Source organism: Cebus imitator, unplaced genomic scaffold, assembly GCF_001604975.1.
Source record: "Cebus imitator isolate Cc_AM_T3 unplaced genomic scaffold, Cebus_imitator-1.0 Scaffold842, whole genome shotgun sequence".
Classification (NCBI taxonomy): Eukaryota; Metazoa; Chordata; class Mammalia; order Primates; family Cebidae; genus Cebus; species Cebus imitator.
The window spans coordinates 27669-36523 of record NW_016108157.1 but is presented as its reverse complement, the minus strand read 5'-3'; the positions used below and the strand labels follow the sequence as shown (position 1 = coordinate 36523).

General features: G+C 41.7%; 1 pseudogene; it reads left to right on the top strand.

The window, feature by feature from the left end:
• The first annotated feature begins 4833 nt into the window (after window positions 1–4833).
• LOC108297778 lies at window positions 4834–5748 on the top strand (annotated as a pseudogene).
• The last annotated feature ends 3107 nt before the right edge of the window (window positions 5749–8855 follow it).

Below are 8855 nucleotides of genomic sequence, written 5' to 3'. Positions count from 1 at the left end.
CCATACTGCCCAAAGTAATTTACAGATTCAATGCTATCCCCATCAAGCTACCAATGACCTTCTTAGCAGAACTGGAAAAAACCACCTTAAACTTCATATGGAACCAAAAGAGAGCCCACATAGTTAAGTCAATTCTGAGCAAAAAGAACAAAGCAAGAGGCATCACACTACTGGACTTCAAACCATACTGCAAGTCTACAGTAATGAAAACAGCATGGTACTGGTACCAAAACAGAGATATAGACCAATGGAACAGAACAGAGGTCTCGGAGGCGACACAACATATCTACAACCATGTGATCTTTGACAAACCAGACAAAAGCAAGCAATAGGGAAAGGATTCCCTGTTCAGTAAATGGTGTTGGGAAAGCTGGCTAGCCATGTGCAGAAAGCAGAAACTGGACCCCTTCCTGACACCTTACACGAAAATTAACTCCAGATGGATTAAAGACTTAAACATAAGACCTAACACCATAAAAACCTAGAAGGAAATCTAGGCAAAACCATTCAGGACATAGGCGTAGGCAAGTACTTCATGACCAAAACACCAAAAGCATTGACAACAAAAGCCAAAGTAGACAAATGGGACCTAATGAAACTCCACAGCTTCTGCACGGCAAAAGAACTGGTCATTAGAGTGAATCAGCAGCCAACAGAATGGGAAAAAATTTTTGCGTTTACCCATCTGACAAAGGGCTGATATCCAGAATTTACAAAGAACTAAAACAGATTTACAAGAACAAAACAAACAAGCCCATTCAAAACTGGGCAAAGGATATGAACAGATACTTTGCAAAGGAAGACATATACAAGGCCAACAAACATATGAAAAAATGCTCATCATCACTGGTCATCAGAGAAATACAAGTCAAAACTATACTGAGATACCATCTCACGCCAGTTAGAATGGCAATCATTAAAAAATCTGGAGACAGCAGATACTGGAGAGGATGTGCACAAATAGGAACACTTTTATACTGTTGGTGGGAGTGTAAATTAGTTCAACCGTTGTGGAAGACAGTGTGGCGATTCCTGAAGGACCTAGAAATAGAAATGTCATTTGACCCAGCAATCGCATTACTGGGTATATATCCAAAGGATTATAAATCGTTCTACTATAAGGACACATGGACATGAATGTTCATTGCAGCACTGTTTACAATAGCAAAGACCTGGAACCAACTCAAATGCCCATCGATGATAGACTGGACAGGGAAAATGTGGCACATATACAGCATGGAATATTATACAGTCATTAAAAATGATGTTCTTCTTCTTTGTAGGGACATGGATGTACCTGGAAACCATCCTTCTCAGCAAACTGATGCAAGACCAGAAAATCAAACACCACCTGTTCTCACTTATAGGCAGGTGTTGATAAATGAGTACATATGGACACAGGGAGGGGAGCACTACACCCTGGGGTCAGTTGGGGGGAAATAGGGGAGGGACGGTGGGGGGTGGGGCGTTGGGGGGAGAGAGCAAGGGGAGAGATGCCAGATGTAGGTGATGGGAAGGAAGGCAGCAAATCACACTGCCACTTGTGTACCTATGCAACAATCTTGCATGTTCTTCACATGTACCTCAAAACCTAAAATGTAATACAATAAATAAATGGAAAAAAATATAGTGGTGAATTAACTCTTTGATGTGCTGCTGCATTCAATTTACAAATTTAAGACTTTTAAGGACTTTTGCATTAGTGTTCATCTAGGATATTGACCTGAAGTTTTCTTTTTTTGTGGTGTCTCTGCCAGCTTTTGTTATCAAGGTGATGCTGGCTGTAAGAAATGGAGAAACTCCTCCCCACATTTTTGCCATAATTTTAGTAAGAATAGTATCGGCTCTTCTTTGTACATCTGGTATAATTTCGCTGTGAATTCTACCAGTCCTTAGTTTTTTGTTTTTGTTTTTGTTTTTTTTTTATTTTTTTCATTGCATTTTAGGTTTTGGGGTACATGTGAAGAACATGCAAGATTGCTGCATAGGTACATGCATGACAGTGTGATTTGCTGCCTTCCTCCCCTTCACCTATATCTGGCATTTCTCCCCATGCTATCTCTCCCCACTTCCCCACTGCCTCGTCCCTCCCCCATTTCCCCCCAGCAGACCCCAGTGTGTAGTGCTCCCCTCACTGTGTCCATGTGTTCTCATTGTTCAACACCCGCCTATGAGTGAGAACATGTGGTGTTTGATTTTCTGCTCTTGTGTCAGTTTGCTGAAAATTATGGTTTCCAGGTTCATCCATGTCCCTACAAAGGAGACGAACTCATCATTTTTTATGGCTGCATAGTATTCCATGGTGTATACGTACCACATTTTTCCTGTCCAGTCTATCATCCATAGGCATTTGTGTTGGTTCCAGGTCTTTGCTATTGTAAACAGTGCTGCAATGAACACTCGTGTGCAAGTTTCCTTATAGTAGAACGGTTTATAATCCTTTGGATATATACCCGGTAATGTGTTTGCTGGGTCAAATGACATTTCTATTTCTAGGTCCTTCAGGAATCGCCACACTGTCTTCCACAATGGTTGAACTAATTTACACTCCCACCAACAATGTAAAAGTGTTCCTATTTGTCCACATCCTCTCCAGCATCTGTTGTCTCCAGTTTTTTTAATGATCACCATTCTAACTGGCATGAGATGGTATCTCAATGTAGTTTGGATTTGCATTTCTCTAAACAGTTCTGAGTTTTTTATTTGATTGAAGGGCTATTTGTTACTGAATCAATTTCAGAACTCGTTATTGGTCTATTAATGGAATCAGTTTCCTCCTGGTTGTGTTAGGAGGATGTATGTGTGTAGGAATTTATTTATCTTTCCTAGGTTTTCTAGTTTGGGTGAATAGAGGTGATTGTAGTAGTTTCTGATGGCTATTTTTACTTCTGCAAGGTCAGTGGTAGTATTGCCTTCATCTTTTCTAATTATTTTTATTTGGAACTTCTCTCCTTTTTTTTCTTCATTTGCCTAGTTAGTTCCCTGTCTCATTAATTTTTCACAACACCAACTCCTGGATGTCAGTCTTTTGAGTGATTTTCTATGTCTCAATTTCCTTTAGTTCAGCTCTGATTTTGGCTATTTCTTATATTCTGCCAGCTTTCAGATTGATTTGGTTCAAAAGTGGTGTTTTTTATGAGTTTTGTTCATTTGCATTTGCTGAGGTTTTTTTTTTCTTTTTTTAGTGTCCAATTATGTAGCCAATTTTAGAGTATGTGCCAAGTTGTGGTGATAATTTTCCACTCTGATTTTGTTGATCTTATTATCTTCTGCTAGCTTTGGAGTTGATTTGTTTTTGTTTCTCTAATTCTTCCAGTTATGATGTTTGGTTGCTAATTTGTGATTGTTCTGATTTTTTGATGTGGACATTTAATGCTAGGAATTTCTGTTTTAACACTGCCTTAGCTGTGTCCCAAAGATTCTGGTAGGTTATATTTTTGTTCTCACTCATCTCAAACAACTTGATTTCTGCCTCAATTTCATTACTTACCCAGAAATCATTTTGGAACATGCTGTTTAATTTCCATGTCATTGTATTGTTTTGAGTTATTTTCTTATCCTTGACTTCTTTTTTTCAATGCTGTGGTTTGAGAGTATGTTTGGTATGATTTCAGTTCTTTTGCAATTGCTCATGATTGTTTTGTGTTCAATTGTATACTTAATTTTAAAGTATATGCCATGTAATAGTGAGAAGAATGTATATTCTGTTGTTTTGGGGTGAAGAGCTTGGTATAGATCTATCAGATCCATGAAATCTGATTTTGAGTTAAAAGTTCTGAATATCTTTGCTAATTTTCTGCCTCAGAGATTTGCCTAATATTGTCAGAAGGGCGTTGAAATCTACCACTATTATTGTAAGGTAGCCTATGTTACTTGCAGATTCATAAAGAACTTGCTTTATGAATCTGGTTGCTCCTGTGTGAGTGCATATATATTTAAGATAGTTCTTGTTGAATTGAACTGTTTACTATTTGTAGTGTCTTTCTTTGTCTTCTTTGATCTTTATTGGTTTAAAGACTGTTTTGTCTGAAATTAGAATTGTAAACCCTGCTCTTTTTCTAATTTTCCTTTGCTTGGTAGATCACTTTATTTTGAGCCTGTAGTTGTCATTATATGTGAGATGGGTCTCTTGAAGACAGCATACCATGAAGTCTTGGTTTTTCTTTTTTAATCAAGTGTACTTTTTAAGTGGGTCACTTAGCCCATTTACATTCAAGGTTAATATATGTGGATTAGATTTTGTTATTGTGCTTTTATCTGGGTGATTATGCTGGTTTGTTTGTCTAGTTACTTTATAAGTATTACTGATCTTTGTATTCAGGTATGTTTTGAGATTAGCTGGTAGCAGCGTTTTTTTCTATATTTAGTGTTCCTTTCAAGATATCTTGTGGGGCAGGTTTAATGGTAATGATCTTCCTCAATGTTTGGTTATCTGAAAAGAATCTTATTTCTTCAATGCCTAGGAAGCTTAATTTAGCTGGATGTGAAATTCTTGGTTGAAGCTTTTTTTTTCTTTGTCTAAGAATGTTGAAGTCGGCCTCCCAAATTCTTCTAGCTGATAGAGTTTTAGCTGAGGCTTCTCATTAGTCTGATGGGTTCCCTTTATAGGTAACCTGACCTTTCTCTCTAGCTGCCTTGAGCTTACTTTCTTTCATTCTGTCATTGGAAAATCTGATGATTATGTGTCTTGGGATGGTCTTATATAGAATCATACAAGGTTTTTCTGTATTTTCTGAATTTGTTGGCTTATAGAACAAGGTAAAGAAATTTTTTTTAAGTAGATAATACTTTATTGCTCAAGGTAAAATGATATATATAGAAGAAGATGAAGCCATGGGAGAGGCTGAGGTGGTTGGTGGGGGCTCCGTGGGTGACAAGGGCCCCTGGGAGGTGGCCACCAGCCCAGCAGAGGAGAAGGGTGTGAAGCCCCAAGGTGGAGTTGTGCCTCTTCCATGCCATGCTGGGCCACAAGCCCTTTGGCGTGAACCAACAGTTCCACATGATTTGTATCCAGGAGAAGTTCAGCCAGAACATAGGGCGGCAGGTCCCATCCAAGGTCATCTGGGACCACCTGGGCACCATGTACTCGACCTGCGGGCCCTGCATGAGTCTGAGATTCTTCCATTTCCGAATTCAGAGAGGAACTTCGTCCTTCCAGAAGAGATCATTCAGGAGGTCCGAGAAGGAAAAGTGATGATAGAAGAGAAGATGAAAGAGGAGATGAAGGAAGATGTGGACCCCTACAGTGGGGCTGACGATGTTTTTTCATCTTCAGGGAGTTTGGGAAAAGCAACAGGAAAATCCAGCAAAGACAAAGAGAAGAACTCCTCAGATTTGGGGTGCAAAGAAGACACAGACAAGCGGAAGTACAGCTGGGTCACTGACAAAGTCCTGACCGTGAACAGCAACCCCTCCAGTTCCAGCGCAGCCAAGCGGCTCCGAACGCTCGGCCATGGTGGCAGCAGAGAAGCGGGCAAAGAGCCTGCTCACTAAGGGGGTCAGCTGGGTCTCAGTGCCACCCCCAGGCCACAGTGACATCGTCCCAGTGCTGTGAGCCCTGCCCACCCTAGGTTCTCAGGTGAACGTGATCATCGGGGGGAAATGTGTCTGTCAATTGGACTGTGTGGGACCCTGGTGGACAAGAAGAGCCAGGATCAATCCAGCTCCGATACTGAGGGCTCTGACACCCTGTGCTCCTCTCTGGAGCAGCATGGCTTCCCCGTGGCTTATTGGGGACATGCATCCGCTCCACATCGACTGCAGCACTCAGGACCCAGGTTGCCTAGAGGGGCACTGAGCCAGGGGAAAACCTTGGATTAGCAAGCAATAAAAACATGACCTCACTCTTCCTTGAGGGAGCCACTGGTCTTCCCTGCATGACTCAGTTCTTTCCATCTGTTTGTCCTGCTACAAGCCTCTTTACTGACTGTGACACCAGAACACGACCTTCCTGTCAACCCCCATGCCACGCATTGATGGCCCCTCCTCCTGGAAAACTAAGAACTGGATGTTTTGCCTCATTCACTTGTACTGTAACAATGTAAATAATTTGGTTGGTATTTCACTGTTTAATTTTTAAGAAGCCTATTTTACTAGTGTTTTGTATGAACAAAGTACTACAGAAGTTAAACCTGTGTTGTATTTTTTCTGAGATGTTTTGCTTTAAGAGACAGTTTTTTGGTCAGTTTTTATATGCCAGATACAGATAATTTGTTGCGGTTATTTTTGTATGATCTAGTCACTTGCAAACAGACCAAATGGGTGAGAGGCAGGATGTGTAGCTCTTGGGCTGGTGAGGAGGCAGCGGCCACCCCAGTGCCACTGAGATGCCACCTTTGTGTCACGGTGACCATTAAAGCAGACAAAAAAAAAAAAAAAAAAAAAAAGGAAAGAAAGAAATTTTTATAGAAGTATCCTGAAATATATTCCAAGTTGTTTGCTTGTTCCATTTGTGGATGGCAGTTGTTCCTGGACTTGGCCTTTTTATATGATCGCATATTTCTCACAGTTTTTGTTCATTTCTTGTCATTCTTTTTTCCTGATTTTTGTCTGACTGTCTTGTTTCAAAAAGCTAGTTTTTAAGTTCTGAGATTCTTTTGTAAGCCTGGTCTATTTTACTGTTAATATGTGTGATTACATTGTACAAGTTTTGTATTATGTTTTATGTTTTTCAGTTCTGTCAGGTCTATTAGGTTATTTTTAATATGAGCTATTTAGTCCTTCAGCTTCTGCATTGTTTTATTGTGATTCTTAGTTTCCTTGGGTTGGGTTTTGCCCCTGATTTGGTTCAAGGCTATGTTTGCGTATGATTTTGGTTCTTTTGAATTGGATGATTTTTTTTTTTTTTTTTTTTTTTGTTTCTCACTCTGTCACCAGGGGCCAGGCTGGAGTGCAGTGGCACAATCTCGGCTCACTGCAATATCTGCCTCCTGGGTTCAAGCAATTCCCCTGCCTCAGCCTCCCGAGTAGTTGGAGCTGCAGGTGTGTGCCACCATGCCCAGCTAATTTTTGTATTTTTTAGTAGAAACAGGGTTTCACCATGTTGGCCAGGATGGCCTCGATCTTAACCTCTTGATCTGCTGGCCTCATCCTCCCAAAGTGCTAGATTTGCAGGTGTGAGCTGCTGTGGCTGGCTGGTTTGTGTCTTTTTTAATGTCCAAGTATGTGGCTAATTTTAGAGTATGTGCCATGTTGTGATGAGAAAAATGTTCAGTTCCCAGGTAGCAGTGCAGCCACTTTTCTGTAGGTCTGCTGCAGTTATCTCAGTGTCTGCTCCAGGTCTAGTCACTTTAGATTTTACAATACCTGAAGATATCAATAGTGAAGTCTGTGAAAAAGCAAAGATTGCCTGCCCCTTCTTCTGGGAGCTCTGTCCCAGGGAGATTTGAAATCTCTGTTGGCTGGGAAATACAAGAAGAAGGAGCTGGAGACCCCAGCTGGAAGGTCTCATCCAGGAGAGGAATGGGATTGGGGACTTGCTTAAAACAGCAGTGCACTGGCCCTGTTTTCATGGACCAGGTGTGCTAAGCTGGGGGTTCACTTTAGCTCCAATTCCCTTCAGTCCCCCAAAGCCTGAAGGCTAGAATAGTTAGGACACCCAAACTGTAAAGATGGCAACCCACGTGTCCAAGGGAGCTTTGTCCCAGGGAGGTTTAACACTTTTCTTGGGGGCCAGGTGCTGTGGCTCATGCCTATAATCCCAGCACTCTGGGAGGTTGAAGTAGGTGGATTGCTTGAGCTCAGGAGTTTCAGACCAGCTTGGTCAACAAAGTCAGACTCCATCTCAAAAAAAAATAATTCAAAACTTAGCCAGGTATGGTAGCATATACCTGTCGTCCCAGCCACTTGGGGAGGCTGAGGTGGAGGTTACGGTGAACCAAGATTATGTCATTGCATTTTTGCCTGGGTGACAGATCCAGACCCTGTCTCAAAAAAAAGAAAGAAAAGAAAAGTAAAGTAAAGGTAAAAAAGGAGGAAAATAGGAAGGAAGGAAAATAGGAAAAAGGAAGGAAAAAGAAAGGGAAACTCTGTCAGCTGGAAAATACCAATGACAGTGATTAGAGACACCCACTGGGAGATTCCATGTAATGAAGAAAAATGGGATACAGGATACATATGAATAAGCAGTCTGACCATGTCTCTATCGAGTTGCCAGGGTATGCTGGGGGACCATTAGTTGCCTCAGTCATGTTGGAGACCTAAGGCAACAGTGACTGAGGCTGTGAATTTAGCAAAGATGGTGGCCCACTCTCCCATGGGGAGCTCTGTAGCAGGGATGTATAACGCTTCTGCAAGTGGTTTTCTGAAATTTTAAGCCAGTGGGGCTTTTCTTGGGAGGTGTCAGAAGAGTAGGCACTGCAGACTTTTGCTGCTCAGTCAGTAGATGCCCCTGGATTCAGCCTCTTTCCTAGGTGTATGTACAGGGCCCTAACCTTCTGCTTTGCCACAGTTGCATCTGCTGTTGCTGGGGAGCCTACAAAGTCCTGGTATCAAAGGTTCCTGTGTCTCCGCATGTGTCTGAGTGACTGCCCTGCTTAGACTCCACATGGTTCTGTGTGTCAGGCACTGGTAGAGTGGGTTCTTGAGGGTATCTCCTGACCCAAGTGTTACAAAGATCTTTGGGAGAAGCACAAATTCTCAGGTTCATTCACTCACTGCTTCACTGGGCATGGGAGGATCCACTGGCTCTGTGTCATTCTCAGCTGGGGGCCATCATCATGCCTTGTTTTTTTCCATTCTCCTCAGGCTGAGTTGCTTCCTCGATTGGTCCCAATGGCATACCTGAATGTTTCACTTGAAAGTGCTGTGTTTACTCCCTCTTGCTAAAAGCTTTTTGTGTTAAGAATGCCAGTGGC